The sequence below is a fragment of the Triplophysa dalaica genome, unplaced genomic scaffold (assembly GCF_015846415.1).
Source record: "Triplophysa dalaica isolate WHDGS20190420 unplaced genomic scaffold, ASM1584641v1 Contig2, whole genome shotgun sequence".
In the NCBI taxonomy this organism is placed as follows: Eukaryota; Metazoa; Chordata; class Actinopteri; order Cypriniformes; family Nemacheilidae; genus Triplophysa; species Triplophysa dalaica.
The window spans coordinates 116,696-137,166 of record NW_026622636.1 but is presented as its reverse complement, the minus strand read 5'-3'; the positions used below and the strand labels follow the sequence as shown (position 1 = coordinate 137,166).

At 43.8% G+C, this 20,471-nt stretch overlaps 25 non-coding genes across 25 annotated transcripts; 2 read left to right on the top strand and 23 right to left on the bottom strand.

The window, feature by feature from the left end:
• The first annotated feature begins 9,059 nt into the window (after positions 1-9,059).
• On the top strand, positions 9,060-9,141 carry trnas-uga (transfer RNA serine (anticodon UGA)). The gene has a single exon. It is a non-coding gene; the product is annotated as a tRNA-Ser (tRNA).
• A 965-nt stretch (positions 9,142-10,106) lies between these two features.
• Positions 10,107-10,179, top strand: trnak-uuu (transfer RNA lysine (anticodon UUU)). Its single transcript has one exon. It is a non-coding gene; the product is annotated as a tRNA-Lys (tRNA).
• A 690-nt stretch (positions 10,180-10,869) lies between these two features.
• trnai-aau (transfer RNA isoleucine (anticodon AAU)) lies at positions 10,870-10,943 on the bottom strand. Its single transcript has one exon. It is a non-coding gene; the product is annotated as a tRNA-Ile (tRNA).
• Positions 10,944-11,022: 79 nt separating this feature from the next.
• Positions 11,023-11,094, bottom strand: trnap-ugg (transfer RNA proline (anticodon UGG)). The gene has a single exon. It is a non-coding gene; the product is annotated as a tRNA-Pro (tRNA).
• A 1,017-nt stretch (positions 11,095-12,111) lies between these two features.
• trnaq-cug (transfer RNA glutamine (anticodon CUG)) lies at positions 12,112-12,183 on the bottom strand. Its single transcript has one exon. It is a non-coding gene; the product is annotated as a tRNA-Gln (tRNA).
• A 109-nt stretch (positions 12,184-12,292) lies between these two features.
• Positions 12,293-12,365, bottom strand: trnaf-gaa (transfer RNA phenylalanine (anticodon GAA)). Its single transcript has one exon. It is a non-coding gene; the product is annotated as a tRNA-Phe (tRNA).
• Positions 12,366-12,462: 97 nt separating this feature from the next.
• Positions 12,463-12,536, bottom strand: trnai-aau (transfer RNA isoleucine (anticodon AAU)). Its single transcript has one exon. It is a non-coding gene; the product is annotated as a tRNA-Ile (tRNA).
• A 79-nt stretch (positions 12,537-12,615) lies between these two features.
• On the bottom strand, positions 12,616-12,687 carry trnap-ugg (transfer RNA proline (anticodon UGG)). The gene has a single exon. It is a non-coding gene; the product is annotated as a tRNA-Pro (tRNA).
• A 1,016-nt stretch (positions 12,688-13,703) lies between these two features.
• trnaq-cug (transfer RNA glutamine (anticodon CUG)) lies at positions 13,704-13,775 on the bottom strand. The gene has a single exon. It is a non-coding gene; the product is annotated as a tRNA-Gln (tRNA).
• A 109-nt stretch (positions 13,776-13,884) lies between these two features.
• On the bottom strand, positions 13,885-13,957 carry trnaf-gaa (transfer RNA phenylalanine (anticodon GAA)). Its single transcript has one exon. It is a non-coding gene; the product is annotated as a tRNA-Phe (tRNA).
• A 483-nt stretch (positions 13,958-14,440) lies between these two features.
• trnaq-cug (transfer RNA glutamine (anticodon CUG)) lies at positions 14,441-14,512 on the bottom strand. Its single transcript has one exon. It is a non-coding gene; the product is annotated as a tRNA-Gln (tRNA).
• A 109-nt stretch (positions 14,513-14,621) lies between these two features.
• On the bottom strand, positions 14,622-14,694 carry trnaf-gaa (transfer RNA phenylalanine (anticodon GAA)). The gene has a single exon. It is a non-coding gene; the product is annotated as a tRNA-Phe (tRNA).
• Positions 14,695-14,791: 97 nt separating this feature from the next.
• Positions 14,792-14,865, bottom strand: trnai-aau (transfer RNA isoleucine (anticodon AAU)). The gene has a single exon. It is a non-coding gene; the product is annotated as a tRNA-Ile (tRNA).
• A 79-nt stretch (positions 14,866-14,944) lies between these two features.
• Positions 14,945-15,016, bottom strand: trnap-ugg (transfer RNA proline (anticodon UGG)). Its single transcript has one exon. It is a non-coding gene; the product is annotated as a tRNA-Pro (tRNA).
• Positions 15,017-16,032: 1,016 nt separating this feature from the next.
• On the bottom strand, positions 16,033-16,104 carry trnaq-cug (transfer RNA glutamine (anticodon CUG)). Its single transcript has one exon. It is a non-coding gene; the product is annotated as a tRNA-Gln (tRNA).
• A 109-nt stretch (positions 16,105-16,213) lies between these two features.
• Positions 16,214-16,286, bottom strand: trnaf-gaa (transfer RNA phenylalanine (anticodon GAA)). Its single transcript has one exon. It is a non-coding gene; the product is annotated as a tRNA-Phe (tRNA).
• A 483-nt stretch (positions 16,287-16,769) lies between these two features.
• Positions 16,770-16,841, bottom strand: trnaq-cug (transfer RNA glutamine (anticodon CUG)). The gene has a single exon. It is a non-coding gene; the product is annotated as a tRNA-Gln (tRNA).
• A 109-nt stretch (positions 16,842-16,950) lies between these two features.
• On the bottom strand, positions 16,951-17,023 carry trnaf-gaa (transfer RNA phenylalanine (anticodon GAA)). Its single transcript has one exon. It is a non-coding gene; the product is annotated as a tRNA-Phe (tRNA).
• Positions 17,024-17,120: 97 nt separating this feature from the next.
• Positions 17,121-17,194, bottom strand: trnai-aau (transfer RNA isoleucine (anticodon AAU)). The gene has a single exon. It is a non-coding gene; the product is annotated as a tRNA-Ile (tRNA).
• A 79-nt stretch (positions 17,195-17,273) lies between these two features.
• trnap-ugg (transfer RNA proline (anticodon UGG)) lies at positions 17,274-17,345 on the bottom strand. Its single transcript has one exon. It is a non-coding gene; the product is annotated as a tRNA-Pro (tRNA).
• Positions 17,346-18,362: 1,017 nt separating this feature from the next.
• On the bottom strand, positions 18,363-18,434 carry trnaq-cug (transfer RNA glutamine (anticodon CUG)). The gene has a single exon. It is a non-coding gene; the product is annotated as a tRNA-Gln (tRNA).
• Positions 18,435-18,854: 420 nt separating this feature from the next.
• On the bottom strand, positions 18,855-18,927 carry trnaf-gaa (transfer RNA phenylalanine (anticodon GAA)). Its single transcript has one exon. It is a non-coding gene; the product is annotated as a tRNA-Phe (tRNA).
• A 97-nt stretch (positions 18,928-19,024) lies between these two features.
• trnai-aau (transfer RNA isoleucine (anticodon AAU)) lies at positions 19,025-19,098 on the bottom strand. Its single transcript has one exon. It is a non-coding gene; the product is annotated as a tRNA-Ile (tRNA).
• A 79-nt stretch (positions 19,099-19,177) lies between these two features.
• trnap-ugg (transfer RNA proline (anticodon UGG)) lies at positions 19,178-19,249 on the bottom strand. Its single transcript has one exon. It is a non-coding gene; the product is annotated as a tRNA-Pro (tRNA).
• An 809-nt stretch (positions 19,250-20,058) lies between these two features.
• Positions 20,059-20,130, bottom strand: trnaq-cug (transfer RNA glutamine (anticodon CUG)). Its single transcript has one exon. It is a non-coding gene; the product is annotated as a tRNA-Gln (tRNA).
• Between the last annotated feature and the right edge of the window lie 341 nt (positions 20,131-20,471).

Sequence of the window (20,471 nt, the reverse complement as noted above, 5' to 3'; positions counted from 1 at the left end):
TATGATGTCTAATCGCCTTAAACCACATTTAAGATGTTACTTAGATCTAAGTTCAAAATAAAGGATACAAAGGGTTTCCAAATATTCTCAAAATAAAAAAGTTTCTCTTTTAAGGAATATGTTATCTTTTCCATAGCTAAACAGAAGGACATATTATTGATCCACTGTATGATAGAAGGCATTTCTAATCTTTTCCAGTACAGAGCAATTAAACGCTTAGCCTGAAGTATGCCTATGTCAATCAATTTACGGATATTACTACAAAGTACAATATGGTCTGGGATACTTCCCAAAATAAAAATCTCTGGTTCCATTGGAAGATTTATTGAGACCACTTGGTAAATTAATGCCGCCACCTACTTCCAAAATTCTTTCACCTTAGGGCAGCTCCACAAACAATGTAGAAGAGTACCTTTGTCACTTGAACATTTAATGCATGTGTCTGGAATATTCGGGTTTATTTTGTTCAGCCTCACTGGCGTAATGTACGTTCTCATTAACCAGTTATATTGTATCAGTTTAAAACTTCTATTGAATGTTTGCAATTGTGCTTTCATACATATTTCCTCCAACTTAATTAAAGGGATGTTTGATTTTAAGTCCTCATTCCAACGACTCAATTTATCTTTCGATGATTCCTTAGAATTTAACTCTAACAATATATAAAACTGAGATATTAAACCTTTAGACTGTGGGGGTTTAGAAAACACCGCGTGGAGAGAGCGTGGTTTGAGACAGAGCTCTGTCAAACTTTTTCTAAATATATCGTTTATTCCTGTTATTTCTTAATATCTATGTTCTAAATTGATAACTCACAGAGGGTTAAACCTATCCTTAAGTGTATCCCATACCAAATATAGTCATATAACGCACAGATAAATTTGTTTTGTATGACCGTTCGCCATTAGCACTACGGCTGTTAGCATTCCCAGCCTTTAATCTCTGAATATTGCCTCTACTGCTTAACTCACTGTTCTCATTATGACACCACTAATGGCTTATGATTCAGATATTTGTTTAACGTTACCTTTGAGTGCAGATGATGAATCTTTCTTCGCACTTCAGTCAGAACTGGAAGTATTGGAGAAGCAGATCCACGACCTACTCGAGAGGCAAACACGTCTGCGAGAACGAAAAATCGCGCTGGAAACATCCCGGGCTGAAGCTCGCAAAGCTGCGGTAAGTGCTTGACGTGATTGTAATACTCCTATCACTTCTACTCCGTGTGTTTCTATGCACAGATCCCAGGCTTCAAGAACACGACGAGCCGAAATGAATTTCACTCCTGCACCTGCACACACACGGCGAGAGGCGAAATCCAGGACCGGAGCGATGAACTCTCCCCCACCGCCGCCACCGGTCTTCGAGATTTCTACGAGAAATCACTATGCTGCCCTCTGCGAGACGAAATCCAACGCTGTGGTCATAGGAGACTCAATCGTCCGGGACGTACGCGCCTCCTTCAATGAAGGTAAGGTGCGCACTCACTGTTTTCCTGGCGCCCGTGTTCTCGATGTCTCTGCGCAGGTAACTGCGATTCTGAAGGAGGATGCAAGTGTGGGAGCCGTAGTTCTGTACGCGGGGGTCAATGATGTGAGAATGCGGCAGTCGGAGATCCTGAAGAGGGATTTCAGGAGTCTGGTCGATACTGTTCGCAACGCATCGCCCACGGCGAGGATCATCGTATCAGGGCCGCTTCCTACTTACCGACGAGGGAACGAAAAGTTCAGTAGACTATTTACGCTTAATAATTGTTTAATGTCATGGTGTATTGAACAGAAGCTGCTCTTTGTAAATAATTTTTATCTGTTCTGGGAGCGACCAAGGCTCTTCCGCCCCGACGGGCTGAACCCCAGCAGCATTGGAGCGGAAATTCTGTCTGACTACATCTCAAAGACGCTACTCACCATTTGACTAGTAAGTACAAATTTTAACTATAGTCTGTGTTCTTCTCACCCAACTGTTAAGAATGTTACAGTTAAGAATGTTACTGCTTTCAAATACATAGAGACTGTGTCTGTCCCCCGAATAATAAAACCAAATAATCATTTATTTAAAAGTATGAGAAAAAATCTTATCATGATTAAACCAAAAGACAATATACTTAATGAGCAAAACCAACGCCTAAAGTTTGGGCTACTTAATATTAGATCACTAAATCCAAAGGCAGTTATTGTAAATGAAATGATCACAGACAACAGTTTTGATATACTATGACTTACTGAAACCTGGCTTAAGCCAAATGATTACTTCGGTCTTAATGAGTCTACTCCACCAAGCTACGGTTATATTCATGAACCACGTCCGGTTGGTCGAGGTGGTGGTGTCGCAACAATCTTTAGAGACTTTCTTACCGTTACTCGGAGAACAATGCATACATTTAAATCATTTGAAATGCTTGCGTTGAACATAACAGTTCCAAACAAAAGTAAAAAATCATTGGTCTCTCTTACATTGGTTACTGTGTATAGACCCCCTGGGCCTTACACTAATTTTCTGATAGAGTTTGCAGACTTCTTATCGGATCTATAGGTTAACGTCGATAAAGTACTGATTGTTGGAGATTTTAATATCCACGTAGATAGTGCTAACGATCCATTAGCTGTGGCGTTTAAAGAACTACTAGACTCTTGTGGTGTAACACAATACATCAATGGACCTACTCATTGTCTTAATCATACCCTAGACTTGATTATATCTCACAGAGCCGATCTAATCAATATCGATGTTATACCTCAAAGCGACGATGTTTCCGATCACCATCTTATAACATGTACACTGCGCACTGCAGAAATCAGTTGTATATCTCCATATCGACAGGGTAGAACAATCACCTCAACTACTAAAGATAGTTTCGTAATGAACTTGCCAGATCTGACTCCTCTAATAACCTTTCCAACTAATATAGAATCACTCGATGACATGACCAGCAACATGGGCACTATTTTCTCTTATGCATTAGAAGCGGTCGCACCTATGAAGTCAAAAAGGATTAATGAAAAGATCATAGTACCATGGTATAATAACACCACTCGCGCCCTAAAAAGAGAAACGCGTAAACTGGAGCGAAAATGGAAACAAACCCAATTAGAGGTTTTTAAAATTGCATGGAAAGAGAGTGCAAGCTGTTACAAAAAGGCTCTAAAAGCAGCAAAAGCTGAGCATTTCCGTAACCTCATAGAAAATAACAAAAACAATCCAAGGTTTTTAGTTAGTACAATTGATAAACTAACAAACAAACAGACTCCACCTGACCTGGGTATTCCGCCGCACCTTGGTAGCAATGAATTCATGAAGTTTTTTACCGAGAAAATCGAAATAATACAAGACAACATAGCTAAAACCAAACCTCCAAGTGTGTCGGAAGAATTAGTTTCAACCGTCACCCAAAAAGAAAAGCTAGAGTGTTTTTCTCCTATAAATCAGGAAGATTTTATTAAAATTATTACTACATCCAAACCGACGACATGCTTATTAGACCCCATTCCGACTACTTTATTAAAAGAGTTACTACCTGCTGTAATTGAGCCCATTTGTAACATAATCAACTCGTCAATTAATCTAGGACATGTCCCAGGGCCCTTTAAACTGGCTGTAATTAAGCCTCTTATCAAAAAAACTAACTTAGACCCAAATGAACTTGGAAGCTATAGACCGATTTCAAATCAAACCGGTACTTGTTCGTTAGAATTACAAATGACCTCCTTATTGCTTCAGATAAAGGTAACATCCCACTATTAGTCCTGCTTGACCTTAGTGCTGCTTTCCATACTGTAGACCATAAAATACTACTAGATTGTTTACACAATTTTATCGGTATTCAGGGACAGGCACTGCAATGGTTCAGATCTTACTTAACAGACAGATACCAATACGTCCATTTAAATGGGAAATCGTCAAATCTTACGCAAGTAAATTATGGATTACCTCAGGGATCGGTTTTAGGACCCTTGCTTTTACCATATACATGCTGCCCCTCGGCAACATTATTAGAAAACATGGAATTAGTTTCCACTGTTATGCAGATGATACTCAGCTATATATCTCATCAAGACCAGATGATTCCTTTAAGCTATCCAAACTGGCAGAGTGCATCGAGGACATAAAACATTGGATGACTAGTAATTTCCTCCTTTTAAACTCTAGCAAAACAGAAATATAACTTATAGCACCAAAATCAAGTAAACAGAATATCTCCGATTACAGCCTGCAAATTGAAAGCTGCACTGTTACTCCAACAAATACAGTTAAAGACCTAGGTGTTATATTAGACGGCAACCTGTCATTTAAAAATCACATCTCAAATATCACAAAAACAGCCTTCTTTCACCTTAGAAATGTTGCCAAATTACGAAATAGTTTATGTGTTGCAGACGCAGAAAAGCTTATTCATGCATTTGTGACCTCACGGCTTGACTATTGTAATGCTCTACTTAGTGGTTGTCCTGTATCATCGATAAACAAACTACTGTTAGTTCAGAATGCAGCTGCCAGAGTTCTTACTAGGTCAAGAAAATACGATCACATAACCCCAGTTTTATCATCGCTTCACTGGCTACCAAATAAGTATCGTATTGATTTTAAAATTCTTTTAATTACTTACAAAGCCCTGAACGGTTTAGCACATACTTACTTAACCGAGCTTTTATCACGTTACAACACATCACGCTCTCTAAGATCTCAAAATTTAGGACTTTTGACAACACCTAGAATAACAAAATCCACCAAAGGGGGACGAGCTTTCTCATACGTAGCACCTAAACTCTGGAATAGCCTTCCTGATACAATAAATCTAGATTAGAGACACATCTTTTCAGCCATCTTTCACTTAATGCATAGTTAATGAATAGCAGCTACGCTAATTATTCTCTTTATTCTCTTTCCGCCTCTGCCTCGGGATGCCCATCCCGAGGTAGGAAGAAGTTCCACCATGTCCAGACGACCGACAGATGCCCATCCCCAATTTGAGATTACGCCAGATACAGCTGCAGACTGACTGACCATCCCAGCTCCATCTAAGGCAATTCCACCATCTGCCAAGAGAAATATGAGCATCGGACCATCCCAGCTCATACCACTACATCCCCAACCAAGAGCAAAGACGGACTATTTGTCTTATTAATGCTGAAGTTACAATATTTGGTATTAAATGCTAAACCTTAACCACATGTCAACAGTCTGAGTGCAGCTATGACACGTCATAGGGAATCTGGCCCTCCCGGTTGAGCCTGGTTTCTCCCAAGTTTTTTTTCTCCATTAATCAATCATTGGAGTTTGGGTTCCTCGCCACAGCAGGGCAGTGTTGGCCTGCTCACCGGGAGACTGCATTCATTGATTTATTTATTTAGAAATTAGATATCATTTATTAGAATGATCTTACTCGTTGTATAAATACCATGCACTGTGCTGTGTTTTAACTTTTCTGTTTTTCCCGTTTGTACCTGTTAAGCTGCTTTGAAACAATACACATTGTGAAAAGCGCTTTATAAATAAACTTGAATTGAATTGAATGGAACAGGTTGGCCAGGTTGACCCAGAGGCTTTGGTGGTTGTGGGGCCCGTCGCTTTTTAGTTGAAACGTGAGGACTTGCGATAATAGAGTGGGATAGTTTTGTTCCAGGAAAAAACGAGTTCCTCCATTTTCTATGAGAAGCTCAAAAGAGATGATGTAGTAGAGAGGGTGAGAGTGTGTAGTGAGAGGGGCTGCGAGTCTGGTGTTTCTGAAGACTGAAGTATGTTGTTTTGGCTCTCCTGGTTGATATCCACAGAAACGTCATTGGGTGTCGAGTCCTCGTCATCGTCCAACTGATGTGATGTCACTGGGCAGGGTACAGCTTGAGTGGTGTTATCCCAATGTCCATCCAACTGCTGAGGTGGGTCACTATGGCCAGGTGTATTTGTGCCATTTAGGAGTGGAGTGGTACACTCTACTGATGGGTGAAAGAGGGAGAAGAGGATATTGTCCTTTAGCACTCTTGAACCAAGTTTGTTTGGGTGGAGGCCATCTGTTCTAAAAAGTTGTCTTTGACTCTAAAAGAGATTAAAGTTGTCAATGAAGTTTAGTCCTCTCATGTTGCAGGTTTTTTGCAGCCATATGTTCAGACTGAGTAGCCGAGTGAACATATTTGTTCCCCGAGCTGGGAGAGGTCCACTGATGAATGCCTGTCCTTTAGCTTTCCAAGCAATTCAAAGAGTTCATTAAAATCCCTTTTTAGGAGCTCTGACTGCTCTTTTCGAGTATCATTTTTCCCCACATGTATGACAATCCGATTTACAGACTTATGTTGTTTCAGGATGTTTGAGAGTTCCTTGCTTACATCAGCAATCATTGCTTGAGGGAAATAGTATGTACGTATGTACGTGCCCTGCTACGAAGGTTTCTGATAATTGAGTCCCCCACTATGAGAGTATTTGGCTCGGGTGCTTGTTGAGCAGAGTGCCGGTGCCTGTTTGACACAGAGCTTCTGCCAACTGCAGTGTCCACTTTTGATTTTTGCCTTACCACGTTTGGGGATTCTTCACCCATATTCATTAGTGCCTCAAATCTATTTTCAAGATGTACAGGGGGTGGCAGAGTACCAACATTGTCTACTCGAGTCTTAGTCATATTTGGGGTAGATGAAGCTAATGCGGCAATTTGTGAAACTCTTGACAGTCTGATATTACAAGCTTTAGGTCTTGCGCCCTTTTTCTGCCAACGGTTTGTGTCCTCAGCTACCTTTGTTTGCATCTGTACAGGTTTGTCTGAGCTAACTATAATCTGATGAGAAGTGCTGGGTTCACAGAACTCACCGGCTTCATGCTGAGGGGGTCCACGACGAGTAACAGCTGTGTGTTTAGTAGCTTTGTTTTCGAGAACTGCAATCTTTTGTAGAAGTTTGTGGCAGTTTGAGCAACAGGTGGTTTTTGATCCAACAGATGCCATTTTCACACCAGTTTGAGTGTGGGCAATGGAATTATTCTGAAGAGTTTCAATTGTACGCAGTAAGAAATCCTGGTTGCTTAGCGAAAGTTTTGAAGTATTTCCCAGTCTTAGGTTTCAGTGCCTAATTGTTTTGTCTGAGCACTGTACTGAACTGCTGGTGTTTAAAAAAGATAAAGCATAAAAGCAGAAGCGCAAAGCACGGAGCGCTAGTAAATGCGTCCGATCAGTAGCAAAGCCGGAAGAAATATAGACAATTACTCTGCTTCGCTTGTAATTTAGAGGAGCCGATTTATGTAAAGTGTATGCATCCTCCGAGGATAATCACTGTTCAATTTGTTAATCAGATAGACAGACCCCTGTGTCATTGAATACTCCCTGTTTTTACCACCTAAAAATCCGGGGTTAGAAGGGCTATAATAAACTTTTTTACAGTAGCTTTTTAATGGTTTGTAACACATGTGGGTGGTGTCAGAACTCGTCGGCCTCCAGATCCACTTCCGGTGTAAACAATTAAACTCTCACAGAGTTGTAGCGATCACGCAGCATACACCATTTGAACACATTCACTGTCGATAGCTGCCAACGTAGAATCAAATCGACATAATATATACAAAGAATCATCCTGGGTCACCACGCGTCCATCAGCGAACATGCGATACCATATACCCGGTATTACGCACACTTTTAATGAGAGATAAATCGTTGCCTGACCATCAGGGTGTCAGGTCAGCAGGATGAAGACAACTACAGGGGGTACAATTACACAGCTATAAGATATAAACTGTCAAACAAGACTGACAGATCATAAAAAAAAAAAAACTTTTATTGACTGGCAAATTAATTGCTTGGGGGAAAGTAGGGAGACACACACACTTTCAAAAGATTTGAAACAACAAGCCTCATTTCATTCATTTGCATGATTAAAACCACAAAGCAAAGGAAACAACATTCTTAGAGGAAAAACACACATATTACACTAATACTATCTCAATATCTTACAAACATCATTCACAAATATCCTGTAGTAAAAGCAAAACAGGATGAAAACAAACCTTTTTGATAAGGAAGTACTGAATGGGGGTTTAGGAAGTTAGACACGCTGAGGGAAGGGAAGGGGTCAAATGATACCCCCAAAACAATCATAAAATATATCTGTCATCAGGACTGTCATACCATAAAAGTCCAGTTTGAGTGACCAGTGGACAGAAAATTTGATATGTGTACATAAATCAATCAAACTATTTGACACACAGTATATGATAACACTCCTAATGTTTATGTGATTTTACAAATGTTTTCTTGGCAGGGACCTCTAAGGAAAGCAAGGCCAAATAAAAAAACAAAGATGAGCTGTCAGGGCAGTTTTTAAAGCACATCTGACTATCTGAAGGTGCACTAAACCCTAAGCCGACAGAACCCTGTAAGCTCTTAACTGTCTGGGAAATGTCGCAGCGGGCCTACTGTAAAACACAATGGTGGAAACTGCAACACTAGCGGTCTAAGGCGCTGGATTTAGGCGCTGACAGTGGGTGACTGTAGTTTTCCTCTTACCTCCAGAGCCACATTAGCTGGTTCAGGTGTGCGTGATGAACCTGCACTACTCAACACCCCTCACCCGAGGGCCTACACCTAGAACATGTCGCTTGAACTCAAGAGCCTGGATAGCTCAGTCGGTAGAGCAACAGCCTTTTAATATGAGGGTCCAGGGTTCAAGTCCTTGTTCGGGCGATGAGTTTCCCTTTTATAAGTCAACTTTACCATGTAAGCTCTTTTGGCCCCGCCCTCTGTTGATAAAAATATAATAAACAGTTTGCTCGTGCGTTGGAGTCGACACATGGGCTTTGAGCAGAGATTTCATCGAGCACATGCGTCAGGAATTCCGTGAGACCTCAGCTAAAGCTACCAATCTTCTCCCTGCAGATGTAGTAACGAAGTCCTGCTAGCGCAACTTTGCCGGAGGGCTGTTGGCTTGCCATGATCGTATAGTGGTTAGTACTCTGCGTTGTTGCTGCAGCAACCCCGGTTCGAATCCGGGTCACGGCAGGGGATCACGTCTTATTGAAGTCCTGCCTTTCCCGTTTTGACATCGTCCTCTTTGCAGCACGACCGAAACCCAGATGGCCTGGAACCTGTTGTAATTGTGGCCGAGTGGTTAAGGCGATGGACTTGAAATCCATTGGGGTCTCCCCGCGCACTTTCAAACCCTGCTGACTACGGCTGCTTTAGTGAGAGAGAGAAGACAATCAAGCCTTTGTAGACTCCCACGTGTTTCTTTACGAGCGACTCTGCTACAGATGTTCCTGATATAACACAAATTGACCGGTACAAATTGATTGGGATTTTCTGAGGGACCAGGGTTGAAGTCCCTGTTCGGGCGATGAGTTTCCCCTTTGTAAGTCACCTTTACCGTGTGAGCTCTTCTGGATCTTCTGATAAAAGACCAAAGATGAGCTGTCAGGGCAATTCTCCAGAGCCACGTTACCCGGTTCAGGTGTACTTGATGAACTGCAAGTCATCATGCTCTTGACTGTCGAAAAGTCACAGCGGGCCTACTGTAAGACACAATGGTCGAAACCGGAGGCAAAACGTGCCATTTTGTGGTAGCATGGCCGAGCGGTCTAAGGCACTCGATTGAGGCTCCAGTCTTTTCGGAAGCGTGGGTTCAAATCCCACCGCTGCCAGCTGAGGTGTAATACGGTCAATTTTTTCCCCGGGCTGAGCTATGAGGTCAGCTTTTAAATCGCGTCTCACTTTCATGCACCTGCAGACCATCTGAGCCAAATTGACTGGTACAGGTGTGCTCGATGGGTTGTCAATGTAAATAGGTACATAACAATGTAGGACACATTCAAGGAAACACAATGTGTACATACTTTATAGGCCTTTATGTGATTTTACAAATGTTTTCTTGGCAGGAACCTTTAAGGAAAGCACGGCCAGATAAAAGACCAAAGATGAGCTGTCAGGGCAGTTTTTAAAGCACGTCTGATTTTCACTTACCTGCCAACTCCTAGAGCCCCGTTACCCGGTTCAGGTGTACTGGATGAACTGCAATCTACAGATGGCATCGCCTCCAGAGATAGGACTGAACAACCTTGCATCAGAAAGGTGCACTTAACCCTAAGCCTACAGAACCAGCCTACAGAACCAAGACTTGACCGTCTGATTGAATTCGCATTGAGCCCGGATAGCTCAGTAGGTAGAGCATCAGACTTTTAATCTGAGGGTCCAGGGTTCAAGTCCCTGTTCCGGCGATGTGTTTCCACATTGTTAGTCACCTTTACCTTGTGAGCTCTTCTGGGCCCTCCCTCTGTTGATAAAAATTAAATAAACAGTTTGCTCGTGCGTTGGAGTCTACACATTGGCTTTGAGCAGGGATTTCATCGAGCACATGCTCAAGGAATACCGTGAGACCTCAGCGAAAGCTTTCAATCTTCTCCCTGCAGATCTAGTCACTCAGTCACTTTGCCGTAGGCATGAAATCCATTGGGGTCTCCCCGCGCAGGTTCAAACCCTGCCGACTACGGCTGCTTGAGAGAGAGATGAAGATCAAGCCTTTATAGACTACCACGTTTTCCTTTAAGAGCGACTCTGCAACAGATTGCACGTGTTGTTGATATAACACAAATTGACCGGTACAGGAGTGCTCGATGGGTTTTCGATGCAATTAGGTAAATAACAATGTAGTAAACACTTAATGTAAATCAATGTGTACATACTTTATAGCCTTTCATATGATTTTACAAATGTTTAAGAGCACCTCTGCAACAGATGGCACGTGTTGTTGATATAACCATAATTGACCGGTACAGGAGTGCTCGATGGGTTGTCGATGCAATTAGGTATACAACAATGTAGATTTCTTGACTTGCGAATCGTAGTCCGCGGACGACCACTGGCGCTGAAGCCCTGAATTATGGAACAGAATGCCAGAGAAAAGCCTTTGGCCAGTACGGGGATCGAACCCGCGACCTTGGCGTTATTAGCACCACGCTCTAGCCAACTGAGCTAACAGGCCATGGGTCTCCTGCTTTCATGATCTGGATTGCCATAGTGCCACCTTGACTGTCCTCACAATACGATGAACGCTTAAAGCAGGGCTCGTCCGGGATTTGAACCCGGGACCTCTCGCACCCAAAGCGAGAATCATGCCCCTAGACCAACGAGCCGAGCGGTGTGCAGCGATTGTGATTTCAAGGCCCTTTGGAAAAGCATTTTCCCCACGTGTGCCCCGTTTCATTGAGCCAAAGCAATGCGCGTCTTTTTCCGATAATGAATGGGAATTTGCTCAAATGAAAGAGCGCTCGCTTGGCATTCGAGAGGTAGAGGGAATGACGGCCTTATTCTCCATATTAGAGGCTTTTGGAGCTTCCTTTGTGCGACTTAGCCCTCCCTATGCTACCTGTCGAGGCTCACCTTTGCAGAAAAAGGTCTTCGTGTTTAATACTGTTCATATATTCAGTAACAAAAAGCCTTCAGTGCCCCTTGTCTCTCCTCGCTATGGCACCTGGACACAAATGACAAGAATCTCCCATATGGTGTGCGCATTGCTTTTACCCAGAGCAACGTAATGCAGGACATTTCACGATCAGAGACAATCAAGTTGTCACTTAAGATTCCACAAGTTTTTTTTTGCTGTGTAACTTGCATTTTCAATAAACCAGTGTGGATATGTGAGGTGGTTCGTTTCCTTGCCCTTTTCTTGTAGTTTCTTGAAAAGGGTTATCCTCCATTACTGTTGGGTAATTGTCAAAATAAGGCTAAGCATGAAAAATCTCTCTCCCCAAATCTTCTCTTTATAGTACGTGTGTGTGTGCAATCACATTAACGTTTCAGAAATGGGCAATTTGTTATATTTATTTTCTGCTTTGCCTTGGTTGTATTGACCTTTGGCTCATTGTGTACCGTTGGCCTGTTGTCAGTGTGAAAGCAGCAAATGCTACTTTAACTCGAGGTTTAATGAAACCTAGTTGTTATCCTACCATTGTCTTACGTTGTCATTACAAAGATCCTCCACCTTCTATGTGGTTCCTCGTTCCACAAGTACAACACTTTTCCTGCACGTAAACAGATGAAATTCACTTGTGTTTGCCTGACGGGTTAAACGTTTTAGTACAAAGGTCAAAGATCGGGGCGGTAACAATCCCTGGCATGAGCCCCTCGAAAAGGTGTAGACTTTCAATGAGAGGTCTCACCGAGATTTGAACTCGGATCGCTGGATTCAGAGTCCAGAGTGCTAACCATTACACCATGAAACCCAATGTGAAGCTGTTTTCGACATGCCAGATTCCGAAGAAAAGAGCGCATGGTCTTGTGAATGCAAGAGCTCCACTATAACTAGAGCAAAGCATTGGACAGAGGGACGCATGCCGAAACCCGGGATCGAACCAGGGACCTTTAGATCTTCAGTCTAACGCTCTCCCAACTGAGCTATTTCGGCCACGTTTGCAGATTTCTTGACTTGCGAATCGTAGTCCGCGGACGACCCCTGGCGCTGAAGCCCTGAATTATGGAACAGAATGCCAGAGAAAAGCCTTCGGCCAGTACGGGGATCGAACCCGCGACCTTGGCGTTATTAGCACCATGCTCTAGCCAACTGAGCTAACAGGCCATGGGTCTCCTGCTTTCATGATCGGGATTGCCATAGTGCCACCTTGAGTGTCCTCACAATACGATGAACGCTTAAAGCAGGGCTCGTCCGGGATTTGAACCCGGGACCTCTCGCACCCAAAGCGAGAATCATGCCCCTAGACCAACGAGCCGAGCGGTGTGCAGCGATTGTGATTTCAAGGCGCTTTGGAAAAGCATTTTCCCCACGTGTGCCCCGTTTCATTGAGCCAAAGCAATGCGCGTCTTTTTCCGATAATGCGCGGGAATTTGCTCAAATGAAAGAGCGCTCGCTTGGCATTCGAGAGGTAGAGGGAATGACGGCCTTATTCTCCATATTAGAGGCTTTTGGAGCTTCCTTTGTGCGACTTAGCCCTCCCTATGCTACCTGTCGAGGCTCACCTTTGCAGAAAAAGGTCTTCGTGTTTAATACTGTTCATATATTCAGTCACAAAAAGCCTTGAGTGCCCCTTGTCTCTCCTCGCTATGGCACCTGGACACAAATGACAAGAATCTCCCATATGGTGTGCGCATTGCTTTTACCCAGAGCAACGTAATGCAGGACATTTCACGATCAGAGACAATCAAGTTGTCACTTAAGATTCCACAAGTTTTTTTTTGCTGTGTAACTTGCATTTTCAATAAACCAGTGTGGATATGTGAGGTGGTTCGTTTCCTTGCCCTTTTCTTGTAGTTTCTTGAAAAGGGTTATCCTCCATTACTGTTGGGTAATTGTCAAAATAAGGCTAAGCATGAAAAATCTCTCTCCCCAAATCTTCTCTTTATAGTACGTGTGTGTGTGCAATTACATTAACGTTTCAGAAATGGGCAATTTGTTATATTTATTTTCCGCTTTGCCTTGGTTGTATTGACCTTTGGCTCATTGTGTACCGTTGGCCTGTTGTCAGTGTGAAAGCAGCAAATGCTACTTTAACTCGAGGTTTAATGAAACCTAGTTGTTATCCTACCATTGTCTTACGTTGTCATTACAAAGATCCTCCACCTTCTATGTGGTTCCTCGTTCCACAAGTACAACCCTTTCCTGCACATAAACAGATGAAATTCACTTGTGTTTGCCTGACGGCTTAAACGTTTTAGTACAAAGGTCAAAGATCGGGGCGGTAACAATCCCTGGCATGAGCCCCTCGAAAAGGTGTAGACTTTCAATGAGAGGTCTCACCGAGATTTGAACTCGGATCGCTGGATTCAGAGTCCAGAGTGCTAACCATTACACCATGAAACCCAATGTGAAGCTGTTTTCGACATGCCAGATTCCGAAGAAAAGAGCGCACGGTCTTGTGAATGCAAGAGCTCCACTATAACTAGAGCAAAGCATTGGACAGAGGGACGCATGCCGAAACCCGGGATCGAACCAGGGACCTTTAGATCTTCAGTCTAACGCTCTCCCAACTGAGCTATTTCGGCCACGTTTGTAGATTTCTTGACTTGCGAATCGTTTTGACAAAATATTGTCAAAATAAGGCTAAGCATGAGAAATCTCTCTCCCCAAACTTCTCTTTATAGTACGTGTGTGTGTGCAATCACATTAACGTTTCAGAAATGGGCAATTTGTTATATTTATTTTCCGCTTTGCCTTGGTTGTATTGACCTTTGGCTCATTGTGTACCGTTGGCCTGTTGTCAGTGTGAAAGCAGCAAATGCTACTTTAACTCGAGGTTTAATGAAACCTAGTTGTTATCCTACCATTGTCTTACGTTGTCATTACAAAGATCCTCCACCTTCTATGTGGTTCCTCGTTCCACAAGTACAACACTTTTCCTGCACATAAACAGATGAAATTCACTTGTGTTTGCCTGACAGCTTAAACGTTTTAGTTCAAAGGTCAAAGATCGGGGCGGTAACAAACCCTGGCATGAGCCCCTCGAAAAGGTGTAGACTTTCAATGAGAGGTCTCACCGAGATTTGAACTCGGATCGCTGGAATCAGAGTCCAGCGTGCTAACCATTACACCATGAAACCCAATGTGAAGCTGTTTTCGACATGCCAGATTCCGAAGAAAAGAGCGCACGGTCTTGTGAATGCAAGAGCTCCACTATAACTAGAGCAAAGCATTGGACAGAGGGACGCATGCCGAAACCCGGGATCGAATCAGGGACCTTTAGATCTTCAGTCTAACGCTCTCCCAACTGAGCTATTTCGGCCACGTTTGCAGATTTCTTGACTTGCGAATCGTAGTCCGCGGACGACCCCTGGCGCTGAAGCCCTGAATTATGGAACAGAATGCCAGAGAAAAGCCTTTGGCCAGTACGGGGATCGAACCCGCGACCTTGGCGTTATTAGCACCACGCTCTAGCCAACTGAGCTAACAGGCCATGGGTCTCCTGCTTTCATGATCGAGATTGCCATAGTGCCACCTTGAGTGTCCTCACAATACGATGAACGCTTAAAGCAGGGCTCGTCCGGGATTTGAACCCGGGACCTCTCGCACCCAAAGCGAGAATCATGCCCCTAGACCAACGAGCCGAGCGGTGTGCAGCGATTGTGATTTCAAGGCGCTTTGGAAAAGCATTTTCCCCACGTGTGCCCCGTTTCATTGAGCCAAAGCAACGCGCGTCTTTTTCCGATAATGTGCGGGAATTTGCTCAAATGAAAGAGCGCTCGCTTGGCATTCGAGAGGTAGAGGGAATGACGGCCTTATTCTCCATATTAGAGGCTTTTGGAGCTTCCTTTGTGCGACTTAGCCCTCCCTATGCTACCTGTCGAGGCTCACCTTTGCAGAAAAAGGTCTTCGTGTTTAATACTGTTCATATATTCAGTCACAAAAAGCCTTCAGTGCCCCTTGTCTCTCCTCGCTATGGCACCTGGACACAAATGACAAGAATCTCCCATATGGTGTGCGCATTGCTTTTACCCAGAGCAAAGTAATGCAGGACATTTCACGATCAGAGACAATCAAGTTGTCACTTAAGATTCCACAAGTTTTTTTTTGCTGTGTAACTTGCATTTTCAATAAACCAGTGTGGATATGTGAGGTGGTTCGTTTCCTTGCCCTTTTCTTGTAGTTTCTTGAAAAGGGTTATTCTCCATTACTGTTGGGTAATTGTCAAAATAAGGCTAAGCATGAAAAATCTCTCTCCCCAAATCTTCTCTTTATAGTACGTGTGTGTGTGCAATCACATTAACGTTTCAGAAATGGGCAATTTGTTATATTTATTTTCCGCTTTGCCTTGGTTGTATTGACCTTTGGCTCATTGTGTACCGTTGGCCTGTTGTCAGTGTGAAAGCAGCAAATGCTACTTTAACTCGAGGTTTAATGAAACCTAGTTGTTATCCTACCATTGTCTTACGTTGTCATTACAAAGATCCTCCACCTTCTATGTGGTTCCTCGTTCCACAAGTACAACCCTTTCCTGCACATAAACAGATGAAATTCACTTGTGTTTGCCTGACGGCTTAAACGTTTTAGTACAAAGGTCAAAGATCGGGGCGGTAACAATCCCTGGCATGAGCCCCTCGAAAAGGTGTAGACTTTCAATGAGAGGTCTCACCGAGATTTGAACTCGGATCGCTGGATTCAGAGTCCAGAGTGCTAACCATTACACCATGAAACCCAATGTGAAGCTGTTTTCGACATGCCAGATTCCGAAGAAAAGAGCGCACGGTCTTGTGAATGCAAGAGCTCCACTATAACTAGAGCAAAGCATTGGACAGAGGGACGCATGCCGAAACCCGGGATCGAACCAGGGACCTTTAGATCTTCAGTCTAACGCTCTCCCAACTGAGCTATTTCGGCCACGTTTGTAGATTTCTTGACTTGCGAATCGTTTTGACAAAATATTGTCAAAATAAGGCTAAGCATGAGAAATCTCTCTCCCCAAACTTCTCTTTATAGTACGTGTGTGTGTGCAATCACATTAACGTTTCAGAAATGGGCAATTTGTTATATTTATTTTCCGCTTTGCCTTGGTTGTATTGACCTTTGGCTCATTGTGTACCGTTGGCCTGTTGTCAGTGTGAAAGCAGCAAATGCTACTTTAACTCGAGGTTTAATGAAACCTAGTTGTTATCCTACCATTGTCTTACGTTGTCATTACAAAGATCCTCCACCTTCTATGTGGTTCCTCGTTCCACAAGTACAACACTTTTCCTGCACATAAACAGATGAAATTCACTTGTGTTTGCCTGACAGCTTAAACGTTTTAGTTCAAAGGTCAAAGATCGGGGCGGTAACAAACCCTGGCATGAGCCCCTCGAAAAGGTGTAGACTTTCAATGAGAGGTCTCACCGAGATTTGAACTCGGATCGCTGGAATCAGAGTCCAGCGTGCTAACCATTACACCATGAAACCCAATGTGAAGCTGTTTTCGACATGCCAGATTCCGAAGAAAAGAGCGCACGGTCTTGTGAATGCAAGAGCTCCACTATAACTAGAGCAAAGCATTGGACAGAGGGACGCATGCCGAAACCCGGGATCGAATCAGGGACCTTTAGATCTTCAGTCTAACGCTCTCCCAACTGAGCTATTTCGGCCACGTTTGCAGATTTCTTGACTTGCGAATCGTAGTCCGCGGACGACCCCTGGCGCTGAAGCCCTGAATTATGGAACAGAATGCCAGAGAAAAGCCTTTGGCCAGTACGGGGATCGAACCCGCGACCTTGGCGTTATTAGCACCACGCTCTAGCCAACTGAGCTAACAGGCCATGGGTCTCCTGCTTTCATGATCGAGATTGCCATAGTGCCACCTTGAGTGTCCTCACAATACGATGAACGCTTAAAGCAGGGCTCGTCCGGGATTTGAACCCGGGACCTCTCGCACCCAAAGCGAGAATCATGCCCCTAGACCAACGAGCCGAGCGGTGTGCAGCGATTGTGATTTCAAGGCGCTTTGGAAAAGCATTTTCCCCACGTGTGCCCCGTTTCATTGAGCCAAAGCAACGCGCGTCTTTTTCCGATAATGTGCGGGAATTTGCTCAAATGAAAGAGCGCTCGCTTGGCATTCGAGAGGTAGAGGGAATGACGGCCTTATTCTCCATATTAGAGGCTTTTGGAGCTTCCTTTGTGCGACTTAGCCCTCCCTATGCTACCTGTCGAGGCTCACCTTTGCAGAAAAAGGTCTTCGTGTTTAATACTGTTCATATATTCAGTCACAAAAAGCCTTCAGTGCCCCTTGTCTCTCCTCGCTATGGCACCTGGACACAAATGACAAGAATCTCCCATATGGTGTGCGCATTGCTTTTACCCAGAGCAAAGTAATGCAGGACATTTCACGATCAGAGACAATCAAGTTGTCACTTAAGATTCCACAAGTTTTTTTTTGCTGTGTAACTTGCATTTTCAATAAACCAGTGTGGATATGTGAGGTGGTTCGTTTCCTTGCCCTTTTCTTGTAGTTTCTTGAAAAGGGTTATTCTCCATTACTGTTGGGTAATTGTCAAAATAAGGCTAAGCATGAAAAATCTCTCTCCCCAAATCTTCTCTTTATAGTACGTGTGTGTGTGCAATCACATTAACGTTTCAGAAATGGGCAATTTGTTATATTTATTTTCCGCTTTGCCTTGGTTGTATTGACCTTTGGCTCATTGTGTACCGTTGGCCTGTTGTCAGTGTGAAAGCAGCAAATGCTACTTTAACTCGAGGTTTAATGAAACCTAGTTGTTATCCTACCATTGTCTTACGTTGTCATTACAAAGATCCTCCACCTTCTATGTGGTTCCTCGTTCCACAAGTACAACACTTTTCCTGCACATAAACAGATGAAATTCACTTGTGTTTGCCTGACAGCTTAAACGTTTTAGTACAAAGGTCAAAGATCGGGGCGGTAACAAACCCTGGCATGAGCCCCTCGAAAAGGTGTAGACTTTCAATGAGAGGTCTCACCGAGATTTGTACTCGGATCGCTGGATTCAGAGTCCAGCGTGCTAACCATTACACCATGAAACCCAATGTGAAGCTGTTTTCGACATGCCAGATTCCGAAGAAAAGAGCGCACGGTCTTGTGAATGCAAGAGCTCCACTATAACTAGAGCAAAGCATTGGACAGAGGGACGCATGCCGAAACCCGGGATCGAACCAGGGACCTTTAGATCTTCAGGCAATTTGTTATATTTATTTTCCGCTTTGCCTTGGTTGTATTGACCTTTTTGCTCATTGTGTACCAATGGCCTGTTGTCAGTGTGAAAGCAGCAAATGCTACTTTAACTCGAGGTTTAATGAAACCTAGTTGTTATCCTACCATTGTCTTACGTTGTCATTACAAAGATCCTCCACCTTCTATGTGGTTTTAGTAAGAAAAGAGCGCACGGTCTTGTGAATGCAAGAGCTCCACTATAACTAGAGCAAAGCATTGGACAGAGGGACGCATGCCGAAACCCGGGATCGAACCAGGGACCTTTAGATCTTCAGTCTAACGCTCTCCCAACTGAGCTATTTCGGCCACGTTTGGAGATTTCTTGACTTGCGAATCGTAGTCCGCGGACGACCCCTGGCGCTGAAGCCCTGAATTATGGAACAGAATGCCAGAGAAAAGCCTTTGGCCAGTACAGGGATCGAACCCGCGACCTGGGCGTTATTAGCACCATGCTCTAGCCAACTGAGCTAACAGGCCATGGGTCTCCTGCTTTCATGATCGAGATTGCCATAGTGACACCTTGAGTGTCCTCACAATACGATGAACGCTTAAAGCAGGGCTCGTCCGGGATTTGAACCCGGGACCTCTCGCACCCAAAGCGAGAATCATGCCCCTAGACCAACGAGCCGAGCGGTGTGCAGCGATTGTGATTTCAAGGCGCTTTGGAAAAGCATTTTCCCCACGTGTGCCCCGTTTCATTGAGCCAAAGCAATGCGCGTCTTTGCCCCTTGTCCCCTTGTCTCTCCTCGCTATGGCACCTGGACACAATTGACAAGAATCTCCCATATGGTGTGCGCATTGCTTTTACCCAGAGCAACGTAATGCAGGACATTTCACGATCAGACACAATCAAGTTGTCACTTAAGATTCCACAAGTTTTTTTTTGCTGTGTAACTTGCATTTTCAATAAACCAGTGTGGATATGTGAGGTGGTTCGTTTCCTTGCCCTTTTCTTGTAGTTTCTTGAAAAGGGTTATCCTCCATTACTGTTGGGTAATTGTCAAAATAAGGCTAAGCATGAAAAATCTCTCTCCCCAAATCTTCTCTTTATAGTACGTGTGTGTGTGCAATCACATTAACGTTTCAGAAATGGGCAATTTGTTATATTTATTTTCCGCTTTGCCTTGGTTGTATTGACCTTTGGCTCATTGTGTACCGTTGGCCTGTTGTCAGTGTGAAAGCAGCAAATGCTACTTTAACTCGAGGTTTAATGAAACCTAGTTGTTATCCTACCATTGTCTTACGTTGTCATTACAAAGATCCTCCACCTTCTATGTGGTTCCTCGTTCCACAAGTACAACACTTTTCCTGCACGTAAACAGATGAAATTCACTTGTGTTTGCCTGACGGCTTAAACGTTTTAGTACAAAGGTCAAAGATCGGGGCGGTAACAAACCCTGGCATGAGCCCCTCGAAAAGGTGTAGACTTTCAATGAGAGGTCTCACCGAGATTTGAACTCGGATCGCTGGATTCAGAGTCCAGAGTGCTAACCATTACACCATGAAACCCAATGTGAAGCTGTTTTCGACATGCCAGATTCCGAAGAAAAGAGCGCACGGTCTTGTGAATGCAAGAGCTCCACTTCTCCAAATCTTCTCTTTATAGTACGTGTGTGTGTGCAATCACATTAGCGTTTCAGAAATGGGCAATTTGCTGCGATGGGTTGGCACTCCATCCAGGGTGTGTCCTGCCTTGATGCCCGATGACTCCTGAGATAGGCGCAGGCTCCCCGTGACCCGAGGTAGTTTGGATAAAGCGGTAGAAAATGGATGGATGGAAATGGGCAATTTGTTATATTTATTTTCCGCTTTGCCTTGGTTGTATTGACCTTTGGCTCATTGTGTACCGT